Source organism: Cucumis sativus, chromosome 3, assembly GCF_000004075.3.
Source record: "Cucumis sativus cultivar 9930 chromosome 3, Cucumber_9930_V3, whole genome shotgun sequence".
NCBI lineage: Eukaryota > Viridiplantae > Streptophyta > Magnoliopsida > Cucurbitales > Cucurbitaceae > Cucumis > Cucumis sativus.
Genome location: NC_026657.2, coordinates 26,038,349 through 26,052,799, shown reverse-complemented (window position 1 = coordinate 26,052,799; position 14,451 = coordinate 26,038,349). Strand labels below are relative to the sequence as shown.

The window sequence follows — 14,451 nt, the reverse complement described above, 5'->3', positions numbered from 1 at the left end:
AGAGACATGGGTTTTGGGAGTTAGCGCAGCTGTCACAGTTGAGAGAAGTAAAGCGGCGGGCAGATAAAATAGTGCATGCCATGTGCTTGTGAAAATGCCACAGCGCCAACGCCAATCCTCCCATGTGACGATCAAATAAAACACCCCCATGACAACTCCACTTTCCTTTCTCTTTGTTTTTCTCTCTTTCTCATTAGAAATCAATCATTCATTAACAAAAACTTTTAATTTTATTTGACCATTCTTCCTAGTTTCTTTTCAGAATTATGAAAAATGGGTCGTGCAGAGAAGTAAGGTCGGATCCAAGCACAGAGAGAATTGGAATCATCACTTCTTGTTCACATTACGCCCAACACTTTGTGGGCAACACGTCTGTTCTCTTTCTACTTACATTTTATGGGTTATTTGCCTTTTTCCATCTTAATTCCAATTTTTAACCAAAGGATGGAGCCTTTTAATTCTTACATGACTCGACACGTATTTAGATTGGATCTATCAAAGTGAATGTCTAAGTAATAATGAAAATGATATTAATCTAACCACGAGTTAGGAAAACTCAATTGTTCAATGGTATGGACAACACGGGTGGAAAACTTGTCATTTTAATTATATAACTACTTGTGCACTTTCTTCTCCATAAAAGATGGGAGTCATAAAGATAACAACTTTATAAATATGCTCAACATAAGTTAAAAGGCTCTCTAAAACATAATTCTAACTTTAAGTTTGCAGGGTGTACAACTAAAAGTAGGAATTTTGAACTTAAAGATGAGGCACCCACCTTGATCAAAATTTACGATTCACTTTAATATATGTTTTTATCAATTTTGATGTCTTTAGGTATATACAAATATATTCTACAATTTTCCTTAGAACACAACTCTAACTTGAGCTTTGGAGTACATGTGGCTCACCACTTCAAGAAGACAACAATCTAAACTCAAAGTTAAGGTTCTGTCAACGTTTCAACTTTAACCATAGTCAAAATCTAGGGTTCGTTTTAATCTATGCTTTGCCAATTTATAAGTCTATACGAAAGTCGAGGCATCATGTTTAAAGGTAAGCATGAAAAACTGAAAAATCAATTGGATCCAATCGAACCAAAGACAGTCAATCAAAGATAGGGATGGATTCAACAAATGTCGGTTTGGACAAATTCCTCACCGACAACATTTAAAAAAAAAAAACTCAAGTGCTTAAACCGATCGACCGATAAACAATCGCAATTTGTACCGCTTCAATGATGGAGGTTAATTTGAACATTAACTAACCTGATTACACTTCCCTCAACGATAGTTTGATCGATAATGTGCACTCCTAGTTGTGTGAAGTACAGCTCATATCAATCAATGTTTGAGGCATTGGAAGGGAGAAACCATTGTCCATGAATGGAATTGGGCCTTTATAAGAGAAACCATTATCCAATGTTCATTATATATCCATGGATCATAACAGAAGAAAAAGGAGATAAAGAGATCCTACTGGGCCTTGCATCATCATTATCAGCCTATGCGCTCCTTTTATAATTCTATTCATCCATTATTTTACCCTTTTTTTTGTAAAAGAAAAAAGTCTTTCCAAAGCGCAATAAACAGTCCTACATTTTTTTTAAATTAGTGTTATTGTTAATTTATAACGTAGATTCAAAATATATATATATATATATATATATATAAAATAAAGTTTTAAAAAATTATAATATAACAAAAATTATTAAAATTTATCCATTATCTTTGTATTTTATACATTTACAGAGTTTTTTAAAATATTGTTATATACATATAAAATTGATACACATTATAACTACAACCTTTAGTTTATCTCCACATTTTACTATTATCTCAATATTATGTACAAAATACAAAATCATTCAATAGTTTCAAGGGTAGGAATCAAATTTTAAAATAGGTATAAATGTAAAACTTAAACCCTCAATTTTAAAAATTGTAATAATGATAGAAGTTTAAGAGTTTGGTTTAAGTTTAAATTTAGCATCAAAGTTTTGCATTTATTATAAGTTTGAGTAACTAATTAGTCTAAGTTTAAGAGTGTAATTGTAACTATTACCATAACAAGTGTCAAGTATGTATTAGTGTGTATCATGTAGTTTGGACTTGCCTTTTGTCGTTTTTGTAAAAGTAAATTAGTATGTGCGAGAAGCTTAATTTTTTAAATTGTTACAAACTTCAACCGATTAATTTCAACTACTACAATATTACTAGTTTCTAGAATTTTGCATCCAACTATTCATTTTTCAAAGAGATTTACATATTGGCATTTTCATGGATGTTGGTCTTTATCGATAAGATTGGGATTGTTTTCTATCGAGTGATGACATACAAAATCTTAACCATTTTGTTGAATATTTGGTAAGATTGATACAAGCAAATTTGGTAGCTTAAACTTGATTTTTTTAGAAGCATCCACCCATTGTTTTAAAATCTCCTCTAGTATTAGGTATTTTTTCCGCAACCCTAAGTTTTTTAGTTAATCAACCATTTAAGATAAACGTCAGAGTGGATGATTTTGAGAGGTACTGTGATGAGGCCTTTGCATTGGTTTTTCCTCCTCATTCAATATTCATTTTTACTAGTTGGGTATTTCTTCATATTTTAATCTCACTAAAGGAGAGTGTTATAGATATTATATCAAATTCGTTTTTCACTTAATTCCATAAATTTTTGGATTGGTCAACATTCATGGTGTGAGGGTTTCATAAATAAGATAGAATAATGTAAACAAAGAGCACCAGTGGTCTAGTGGTAGAATAGTACCCTGCCACGGTACAGACCCGGGTTCGATTCCCGGCTGGTGCATCTCGCCAATTGTCATTGCAGTGATGACTATGGTGCCCAAGTGATCGTGGGTCGATCACAACCGTCTGATTCCCTCGGACGAAATTTGAAGGCACATCTGAGCTTGACAATTAATTATTTTTTCCTTTTTATGTTTTCACTTTTCATTAAATTTTACATTTATTTGTTTAATTTTGAATTTAATTTTTATTTGGGTTTCATTTTAAATATTTAATGTTTTGTTTTGACTTTTCATTAAATTTTACATTTATTTGTTTAATTTTGAGTTTAATTTTTATTTGGGTTTCATTTTAAATATTTAATATTTCATTTCATTTCAAATTAGGTCAAATGAGAATAATAAATCTAAATCCAGGTTTAGTAGGTAAATGGGTTTAAGCTCAAGTCCAACAAACAAATGTGTTACTAAGTAAATTGGTCCTAAAGCCTATGGAAGTTCTCTACAAATAGATACATTCTCATTCATTTTGAGATCTTTGGTTGAAGGAACAACTGAAGCTCTAAATAATTGAAAACTTAAACTTCTAAAAACTCTCAAGACGTGCAAGTTCTTATCAACCTCGAGATTACCATCTTCTGTGTGACACTCCGATCCGCAAAACAGCTAGAACGCATAAAGTATTGTAGATAGAACGCGATTTAGCTTAAAACCTTCAAACTGGTCTTATCTCCTACCTCAAACTTAACTCATTTAAACTACCAAGCGGTAAAGATAAACATAACGCAACGAAAGTCATCTTAAACTTTTATACAACAACATGCGTTTAGTACATAAACATACAATTACAACACCTTGACCAAAATAAATAACATTAATAAAACTTTTAAATGTCTGGTAGCTTTCTCAACTTGCTATAAGCCCTTCAACCTTCTTCTCTACTTGGCCTCAACGCCTGATCTTGGTAGATGAAATTTTAAAACGTAAGTTTAAAGACTTAGTAAGGTTTTATGAAAACTTTTTCACAATACTCTTTGATAAATCCTTTTCGCCAAATCATAAACTTCAACACAAATCAGTTTATCAATAAACAAATCATTTCACAAACCATATCGAAAAGCGTATAATCATTTTCACAATAGAATCATATCAAACTCGCAAATCACATAAATATAAATTTCGCATATACACCCATTAGTCACAATCATTTCTTTCGACAAGGATCTTCAATCGTTCTCTATGTTTGGTCTCATTACCTTGCATTTAGACTACTGTATCAACAACTTCCGAGAACATGCAGATTCATCCTTGTTGGTTAAGCCGCCTAACACAATGCAATCTTTTTCTACATTGGTCGGCTTCACTCCACCATGTAGGCCTTTTCTACATGGCTCCCTTTAACCTTATATGCACATAACAGTTAGTTCATTTAAAGGAAGCAAGTAATGATTTGAATACCATTTCTTAATCAATATCGTAGTCATCAAATCAAGATTTAAGCATTATAAAACATGTTTGAAATCATATAAATACTTTAAAAGAACACTTTGAAAGAAAGCACCCACAAATACTTTTAAGAAAAGATCACTTGCGATACTTAGCCTTCTTGCGCGGAAGCAAAATGGCAGAACTTCAACACATCAAAATTTCCAGAAAACTCCTTTACTTAGTGACCAAAATCCTTTATTTATACTACTCTTTAACCTGGAATAGTCACCCTCAAGTCCTTGTCAAATTGTCAGCAACTACTTAAAATCTCACACGTGAAAAAATAATATTTATCTTAGTCATGCTTCAATTCTTAATCTTACACGCTAATCCCTGTCAAATCAAATTTGACATTTTCTCGCCAAATTTTTATTCTTGCCTAATTTCATACCACGAATAGCTTTAACCGCTTAACATAACTTTCGAATGATGAAAACGGTATACATGCACAGCAGAATAAGAATCAAACTTTACTCTAATTGCAACTAAACACTAGTAAATAACATGCATTACAACCCTAATTGAAACAAATATATGGTTAAAAGAAAAACTCATCTTTGATACTTTTCTTTTCTTGTAATTTTCTCACGAACTCAAAGTTAGGACTACCACAAGTGTTGACTCGTTATTCTCTTGACTTGGAATTAGATTCAAATGGTGGAGGAAAGAGAGAGATGATACTTTTAGGAGGAACCTAACTTTTAGATCTTTGTTGAGAGAAAAAAAAAAAGCAAGTTCTTGGTTTATTTTGTAATTCTTAATTACAAAATTAATTCTCACAATTTTTAAAAACCAAGAGAGCTTTCACCTTTGCAAAAAACCTTTTTACAAGCAAACTATATGTAAGAGCTTCTCTATCTCACTACTTGGCATTCCACTAACTATTAGTGGGGGTAGGTGTCTTGCATGCAATAAGCCACTTGCATATCACATGCAAATGATAAGCTTGTCAAATCTCACCAAGTGTTATTATTTAAATTTGTCTAAGGGCAATATCGTAATTTAACATTTAAATCAAATTCAAAGTTTGACTTTTGCAAGTCTAAAGTCAACATTCTGACTTTTTTTACCATTTTGTCCGTCTTGACTAATTTTGACTTTTCAAGTATGAATCTGCATTCATTTTTCAAAATTCAAGTCAAATTTGAATATAAAGTCAATCAAAGTTTGACTTCTCAAAATCAAAAGTCAACATTTTGACTTTTCACATGTTTGACCACTTCCATCAAATTCAAGCTTCTGAATATGAATTGACATTTATATTTTTAATATTTAAATCATATTTAAATGTTTTTTTTTTTAAACTTATAACTGATGACTATATCAAATATATTCATCTATTTCTCTCTCTTTACCCAATTCGAACAATCACTACAAGAAAAGGGAGTTTTTCCGATGCACAAAATCGTTGGGATATATATAAAAAAGCGTTGGAAAATTCTTTTTTGACGTATATTTATGTGTTGGGAAACGCGTTGGGGCAAGTGTGTCGAGAGTTCCTAAACATCTCCCGACGTTGTATGAACGTTGAAGATGCTGTCAATATAGCATCGGAAGATGTCTTGGAACTCCAGACACAATGTCGGGAGTTCCTCTATTTTTTTTAAAAAAATACCTTCCATCTCAACTTCAACATTTCAATCTCAATTTCAACACTTCAAATTCAAATTCCTAAAACCTACAACTAATTCAAAGATATTATATCAAATTCGTTTCCACATAATTGCATAAATTTTTGGATTGGTCAACATTCATGGTGTGAGGGTTTCATAAATAAGATAGAATGATGTAAATAAGGAGCACCAGTGGTCTAGTGGTAGAATAGTACCCTGCCACGGTACAGACCCGGGTTCGATTCCCGGCTGGTGCATCTGACCAATTGTCATTGCGGTGATGACTATGGTGCCCAAGTGATCGTGGGTCGATCACAACCGTCTGATTCCCTCGGACGAAATTTGAAGCCACATCTGAGCTTTGACAATTATTTTTACCTTTTTATGTTTTCACTTTTCATTAAATTCTCTCTCCTTCTCGGCCTCTCTCTCAGTCTTCTACTTTTTAGTTTTGTGAACTACGTAATCGAAAGGGTTTTTATAAGAGAATTCCTTACGCATATAAAAAACGTCGAGAGATACCCCCTATTCTTGACGTTTTACTTATAACGAAGGGAATGACTAAACTTTTTCTGACGCTTTACTTATGGCTCAACACTACAAGAAGATAACAATTTTGAACTCGAAGTTAAGGTTATGTCATCGTTTCAACTTTAACCGTAGTCAAAATCTATAGTTCATTTTAATCTATGCTTTGCTAATTTATAAGTTTATATAATCTAGTCTAATGACCCCGCTAAAACACAACTAACTTTAGGTTTAGAGTGTGCATGACAAGAATTAGCAACTTTACACTCAAAGTCGAGACGTCATGTTTAAGGATGAACGTGATAGACCGAAAAATAGATTAGACCCAATCGAACCAAAGGCGGTCAATCTGAGATAAGGAGGGATTCAACTGCGACTTGTAATGCTTCATGATGGAGGTTAATTTGAATATTAACTAACCCGATTACAATTGGCTCAATGATAGTTTGATCGATAATGTGCACTCCTAGTAGTGTGAAGTAGAGTTCATATCAATCAATATTTGAGGCATTTGAAGGGAGAGACCATTGTCCATGAATGGAAGTGGGCCTTTGTAAGAGAAACCATTATCCAATGTTCATTATATATCCATGGATCATAACAGAAGAAAAAGGAGACAAAGAGATCCTACTGGGCCTTGCATCATCATCATCAGCCTATGTGCTCCTTTTATAATTCTATTCATCCATCATTTTGTCCACATTTTTTTAATTGGTGTTATTATTAATTTACAACCTAGATTAAAAATATTAATACATATTTTAAAATATAACATATTTTTTAATGTATTTTTTATATTTACAGGTTAATTTTAAATATTATTATGTACTTAATTATTATTTCTAAAGTTGATACACATTATAACTACACCCTTTAACCTTTAGTTTATCTCCACATTTTGCTATATCTCAATATTGTGAACAAAATGCAAAATCATTTGACAGTTTCTAGGAATCAAATTTTAAAAGGTGTATAAATGTAAAAATTGAACCCTCAATTTTAAAAACTATAACAATGGTATAGGTTTAAGAGTTTGGTATAAGTTTAAATTTGGGGTCAAACTTTTGCATTTATTATAAGTTTGACTGTTTGAGTGTCTAATTAGTCTAAGTTTGAGAGTGTAATTGTAACTATTAACATACTTTAGGAATAGTTCTAAAATTTACCCTAATCTTTTTAAAACTTAGATGGTACCTTGTTCACTCATTATCGCTAGAGGTGGACATTGTGAACAAAATAATTAAATTGACGAAACTAAAGTTAGTAGAAATTGCATGAGACTCGATTAGGATCAACTAATACTTTTCTGATTTTGTAGATATAACGATAAAAAAAAGTACAATTCAAGTGATACATGTTTGATAACTTTGATACACCTTACACATATGTAACACCTTGATTTTAGAAGGGGGACGTAAATGAACTGATATCACACTTGAATGAGAGGGATATTGAGAACATGACCGTAATGTTAAGAAAGACTTAAGAGAATTAAAAGTTACTATCAACACCAACAAGGTACACTTTCTTTTTCGGTGGCTCGATCATAGGAATTTCGAATCTTGGGCCTGGGATGTGCTGAAAGAGCTCGTAAGCCTTTAAGACAAGTAAGATGATGTTGTCAGGTCATAGGAGAATATCGCGGATCTGAGTTTCAAATCCTGTGCCTAGAACGTTACAACATATTTGTATATAAATGTTGTGAAAATGACAAAATATTGAAGGTTTTTTAATTTTATGGTAATTAAGTAAATATGACTAATGACATTTAGGTAAATAAGACAATGTGACACTTTTGTAAAAATGTTGGTATTTATCAACTTCTAGGGTCAAAAAACGTGAAACACTCAATATATATATATATATATTTTTCTTTTTCCAATTCATTAACAAAAATTCAAAATCTTTTACATTAACTCAAAATATTTTATATATCTATATCAAATGTATACCAAGTGTACATCAAATGTATATCAAATGTCTACTAGAAGAGTATCAAGTGTATATCACGGTGTATCAAAGTAGATATCAATAGTAAATATTAGTAGTTGATCGAGTATGTCGTGTATAACAAGTGTTAAGTATGTATGAGTGTGTATCATGTAGTTTGGACTTGCCTTTTGTCGTTTTTGTAAAAGTAAATTAGTATGTGCTAGAAGCTTAATTTTTTAAAGTGTTACAAACTTCAACCGATTAATTTCAACTACTACAATATTACTAGTTTCTAGAATTTTGCATCCAACTAATCATTTTTCTAAGAGATTTACATATTGGCATTTTCATGGATGTTGGTCTTTATCGATAAGATTGGGATTGTTTTCTATCGAGTGATTGCATACAAAATCTTAATCACTTTGTTGAATATTTGGTAAGATTGATGACAAACAAATTTGGTAGCTTAAATTTGATTTTTTTTAGAAGTATCCACCCATTGTTTTAAAAACTCCACTAGTATTAGGTATTTTATCGGCTACCTTAAGTTTTTTAGTTAATCAACCATTTAAGATGACGTCGCAGTGGATGATTTTGGGAGGTATTGTGATGAGGCCTTTGTATTGGTTTTCCCTCCTCATTCAATATTCATTTTTACTAGTTGGATATTTCTTCATATTTTAATCTCACTAAAGGAGAGTGTTATAGATATTATATCAAATTCGTTTCCACTTAATTGCATAAATTTTTGGATTGGTCAACATTCATGGTGTGTGTGTTTTATAAATAAAATAGAATGATGTTTACAAAGAGCACCAGTGGTCTAGTGGTAGAATAGTACCCTGCCACGGTACAGACCCGGGTTCGATTCCCGGCTGGTGCATCTCGCCAATTGTCATTGCAATGATGACTATGGTGCCCAAGTGATCGTGGGTCGATCACAACCGTCTGATTCCCTCGGACGAAATTTGAAGGCACATCTGAGCTTGACAATCTTTTATTTCAGTTTCATTTTAAATATTTGACTTTTCATTAAATTTTACATTTATTTCTTTAATTTTGAGTTTAATTTAGACTAGGTATAAGAGTACAAGATCGTTTAGATTAGGCACACGAGTACAAGATCGTTTAGATTGGATATAAGGATACAAAATTATTTGATCATTTAGATTTGGTACAATATCGTTTAAACTTGGTAGAATAGTACAAGATTGTTCAGACTGAGGTACAAGACCGTTTAAACTGGATACAAAATCAATTTTTCACGCGTGTGTAATCAATTAATTGTGTGATATTTTTATTATTTTCTGTTGTGGTCTCGTGGGCTTTTTCCTTTTTTAAAATGGTTATATACTATATAACTATTTTCGCGTTTTGTTGTATTAAAAAAAATCCTTAAATTTCCATTAACAAATCAACTAAAAGTTTATTGTTTTTCTTCTCTTTTTCTTATTGTTTTTAAAGCTAAGGTTGAAGATGATTTTGATCCAAGATGATAGGGAATTGCCCATGTTCCTATCTCCCCTCGTTATTTCAATCTTCATTCTCGCAGAGTTAAGATAAAGACTCCTCGCATGCGATCGAGTTTTTCACAGATTTTTTTTATTCGTTTTAAAAACTTTCTTAATTTTATTCTCCACCTAATAAAACTTGGTATATCTTTTATTCAAATAATGCACTATAATTTTTCTTAGTAAAAAGAGCAATATTTTATGTAAAAATATATAAATTATAAATATAATAAAAAAACACCAAAATATTTACGACACGTGTAACAAAATTAAAAAAAAAAATCATGATATTGTCATAAATTCCAAGTTTTTCATTGAATATTGCGGACAAATTTCCACTTCTTTTTCATTTTCTTCCTTGTGATTTATTCATCTCCTCTTCATATTATTACTTCTTCTTCATGTTCACACTTGTTTTTGTTCGTGATTTTTTTCATTATCTCTTCTAGAACTTCGTCATCTCTTTTTTTTTTTTTTTTAATCTTTTTTCACTTCTTCAAATTCCCACTTCGTAAACGATATTTGTCACCTCTCATATATTTCCTCTTCCAGATCTAAATGCTATTGGTTTAAGATCATGTACCAAATATAAAAGACCATGAAATCATAGAATTATAGAATCTTGGTTTAATGATCCCTTTTTAGGTTCTATGACTTAAATAATAAGGTTATTAATATAATTAGATTATTCTTAAGTGATATTATTTAGAGATATTATTTGATATTATTTCCTTAAGTGTATTTCTCTATGGTTATATATAAACTTGTACCTCTAAAAAAAATAATTAATGAAATAGAGATTAATTCTATAAAATCAACATGGTACCAGAGCTCTAGGATTTTCGCCTCATTGAATTCTAGCCTCCACATCCCGTTCGATTTCGGCCTCCGTTGATCATCAACGGAGGCAGAATCATCCCCCATTAGTCGAAGCCACCCCTTATATTTGCAAATCTGCCGCCGTCGTCACACCTTCCCTTTGCCGCTCATTGTTGCTCAAATTTGCCACCATTCAAACCCCATTCGTTTTCATTAGCGTCTGCCGCCCTTGCTTCCTAACCATCTCCTTCATAGTTCTCCGTCCGACCTCTTGTTTTTTCGTTAGCCAAGCAGCCGATTGAACCTCTATCAGTTGAAGCTGAACGCCCAGTTGAAGAGTTTCGGTTTTGTCTGTCGTCTAAGAAGCTCTGCTCGCCACTGCGTTTCGTTGTCGTTGCTCCATCTCCTTAAGTTGTCCCGACAAAACCCATGAAACCACATGTCCTCAGATCCTCAGATCCGCCTCCAATATGTTCTAGATTTGTCTGATTTCGTTCAGACCCATCCTTCATGTCTGCCTTCGAAGTTTAGATCGAAGCCCAGATCCAACAACGCCTCGATTCTATTTTTGTTCAGATCCGCTAAGCCTCTCTGCTCCATTCAGTTCAATTTTCGTTCTATTCGCCCCAGATTTCCCGTTTAGTCAGATTTTGACTTGCTCTAGTTTAGTTCGTTCTATTCCATTCTGATCCGAAAAAACGCTTCTGTCCAATTCCGACCCTGTTTTCGTCTTGCTTTGATTCTACTTTGCTTCAGTTTGCTCTTTCATTTTGCCCCCGAAGTTCTTGTTTCGTTCTTCCTAGGTTCTGTTATAGATCTCTATACGAGCATCTATGTTTCTATCCCAGAAGTTCTTTGTTTTGCTCTTCGTGGGTTTGTTTTAGCCTAGAAGTTCTTTGTGTGTTTATTCTTCAGATTTTTTATTCTATTCTAGATATATTGTTTCTATTCTTAGTTCTTAGCAAACTCAAGTTTGTGATTTCAACCTTGAGTTTGAGGGAGGGTATTAATATAATTAGATTATTCTTAGGTGATATTATTCTAGAGATATTATTTGATATTATTTTCTGAAGTGTATTTCTCTATGGTTGTATATAAACTTGTACCTCTACTAAATAGTTAATGAAATATAGATTAATTCCATAAAATCAACAAAGGTAATCATAAAATCAATGCAAACTTCTTTGAAGATAAGTTTCCTTTTAAATCTAGAATTAGTGGGGGGCCTGGTTAGTCAAACTAGTGGGGGCTCAAGTTCTAGTAGCTTACCTTCAATTAGGATCCAATCCCAAGATAAGGGCTTAGATCCTAAACTTAGAAGAAGCAAGAGAGTAAGAATAGCCAACGACTTTGGAGAAGACTTTGAAATGTACAATGTGGAAGAAGATCCAAAAGATCTTATCAAAGCTTTTTCCTCAGTTGATGTCAACTTATGGCATAAAACTATTAATGATTAAATGGATTCTCTTGAATCAAATAGAACTTGACACTTAGTTAACCTTCCACCTGGCTGCAAAGCAATAGGCTGCAAGGGGGTTTTAAGAAAGAAACTCAATCCCGATGGGTCAATCAATAAGTATAAAGCTAGGCTAATAGCAAAAGGTTTTAGGTAGAGAGAAAACATAGAGAAAACAATATCATTGGCTACTGCTTGTGAAGAAGCAAGTCGGCTTCAAAGCTTGCTATCAGAGATTGTCACATGGAAAATATCAATATCAACCATACCGATCCATTTCGACAATACTCTAGTTATCAAAAAAGTTCATAACTGTTATTACAATGGCAAGAGACGAGAAATACGTCGTAAGCACATTACCATTTACAGAGGTTATTACTACCAGTGCAGTTATAGTGGATCACATACATACTGATGATAACTTGGTTGATCATTTGACGAAAGGAATGATTATATAGAAGGTTTTCAGAACCTCATAAAGAAAATGAGACTCAAGCCTATAGAAAAACGAATTGTCTATGAGGCAAATCCAACTTGAAAGATTGAAGATCCCAAGAATCAGGTTGAATGAGTAATAACTTATCACAAGTGATATGAAGAGAATCATGCTAGAAAACATCTAAGAATTCCATTCTTATGATATCCTAAGCGAAAGAAGAGACTGAACTTAGTTCTTAATGAATTCTATACTTGATGTCAAGTGGGGTACCTAACTATAGGAGTACTTCTGATAGATTCACCTTTGTGAATGTGGAAGTGAGAGTTGTTTTCTATGAAATTTTAGGCAAATTCTCTAGAGCGTCCACTAAACTTGAATATATGTGCGATGCCTTAAAGCACATGCATTTTAGAACTTCACTCGAATAATATTGTATGTGCAATGCTACTAGAGGTAAAGTTCAAAAGCAATAGTTACTTTACAATATTCTGATCATTGTCACTACGTAAAGGTTTAAGACGTAAGACACCTTTGCTTAAGCACGGTTTTACATAGATAGACATTGCTCGATGAAAATATGTTTAATTTTTTTTAAGTGGGAATAGCCAAGAAGTAAGAAGTGGTTGAGTCTTCTTGAACTTTAGAAGAACGGGAAAATCTTCTTTTTTTATCTCCTTAAAAATGTCGTTAATTTATAACCATATATTATTATTATTATTATTATTATTATTATTATTATTATTATTATTATTACTCCCTTACCTCGCATACTTCTTCCATAAAAACTCACTCTCCCTTCTATTTTCAACACAACAACAAAAGTCTTTCTCTCATATTCTTCCTCTTCGCAAAGAAAAAAAAAACCCCTTTAATATTTATTTCTTTACTCTTCCTAGTGTAGTAAGTGTTCTTTATCGAGTGTTGGTATTCTGGTGGGTCCAAGTGTTATTTTCACCATCGCAGAAGGCTGTTTTATCTTGGGGACGACAAGACTATAACAACTGCTAGCACCTAAAGTAGAGTCGTGAAACGTTTTAAAGAAAGCGAGTTTCACAACTCAACCCAACAATTGACGAGTTTATGTTTTGCAGGTTTTGTTGTTATGACGAAGTGTTCCAGCAAAGCGGTTTCAACAGGTACACAATTGTTTATATCACGTATCATTTCCTACACGATCATATATCATGATCATTTAGAAGAAGGATTACACGTGCACGTGGTCAGTGTTGATATTACCTACACGATCGCGTACCATGATTGTTTAAAAGAAGAATTGCACGTACGTGTGCGGCCAATTAATCACGTACTATTGACAGGAGTATTTTTATGTATTTTCCCATTGTGAGCCTATGGACTTTTCTCGTTTTCAAAATTGTTCTATACAGTGTAAATACTTTGCCGGTTTGTTATATTTTTGAAAAAAATCCTTAAATTAGAATATTAAATCCCATAATTTTTTAAAGTTAAAATTAAAATTTACTATTATAGTCTACTCTTCAACTTAAATAGAACAAACTTAGTGATTTTAAGGTAAAAAAGTGTTAAATATTATAACATCTTATATCTATATATTAAAAACGAACTAAAAGTATAAAATAGTTGTGACGAAAATTTAAAAATAGCTAATTGTTAAAACTATAACCTTGTGTGTGTAATATGTACATTCACAACGTCCCTCCGTCCCTCATTGTCCGCCAACATCAATAACATATTTTTGCATTTTATTTGAAGCGAATCTTGTGGATGGTTTGGTCAAGTAAATGGACATTTTTACTTCAGACTATACTTAGAAAGAAAAAGCTCAATAATCTCAAAATATGTATAGCCTTTTCTATTGCAAATTGAATTCATTGAAATCCATCTAAAACACAAGGTAAGAACGAAACTCTGTTCTCATATTTACCAATAAGA

At 32.3% G+C, this 14,451-nt stretch overlaps 6 non-coding genes across 6 annotated transcripts; all 6 read left to right on the top strand.

The window, feature by feature from the left end:
* Positions 1-2,745: 2,745 nt before the first annotated feature.
* TRNAG-GCC lies at positions 2,746-2,816 on the top strand. The gene has a single exon. It is a non-coding gene; the product is annotated as a tRNA-Gly (tRNA).
* A 15-nt stretch (positions 2,817-2,831) lies between these two features.
* On the top strand, positions 2,832-2,921 carry LOC116402978. Its single transcript, XR_004215710.1, has one exon. It is a non-coding gene; the product is annotated as a small nucleolar RNA snoR114 (small nucleolar RNA).
* Positions 2,922-6,041: 3,120 nt separating this feature from the next.
* On the top strand, positions 6,042-6,112 carry TRNAG-GCC. Its single transcript has one exon. It is a non-coding gene; the product is annotated as a tRNA-Gly (tRNA).
* A 15-nt stretch (positions 6,113-6,127) lies between these two features.
* On the top strand, positions 6,128-6,217 carry LOC116402981. Its single transcript, XR_004215713.1, has one exon. It is a non-coding gene; the product is annotated as a small nucleolar RNA snoR114 (small nucleolar RNA).
* A 2,910-nt stretch (positions 6,218-9,127) lies between these two features.
* TRNAG-GCC lies at positions 9,128-9,198 on the top strand. The gene has a single exon. It is a non-coding gene; the product is annotated as a tRNA-Gly (tRNA).
* Positions 9,199-9,213: 15 nt separating this feature from the next.
* LOC116402980 lies at positions 9,214-9,303 on the top strand. Its single transcript, XR_004215712.1, has one exon. It is a non-coding gene; the product is annotated as a small nucleolar RNA snoR114 (small nucleolar RNA).
* The last annotated feature ends 5,148 nt before the right edge of the window (positions 9,304-14,451 follow it).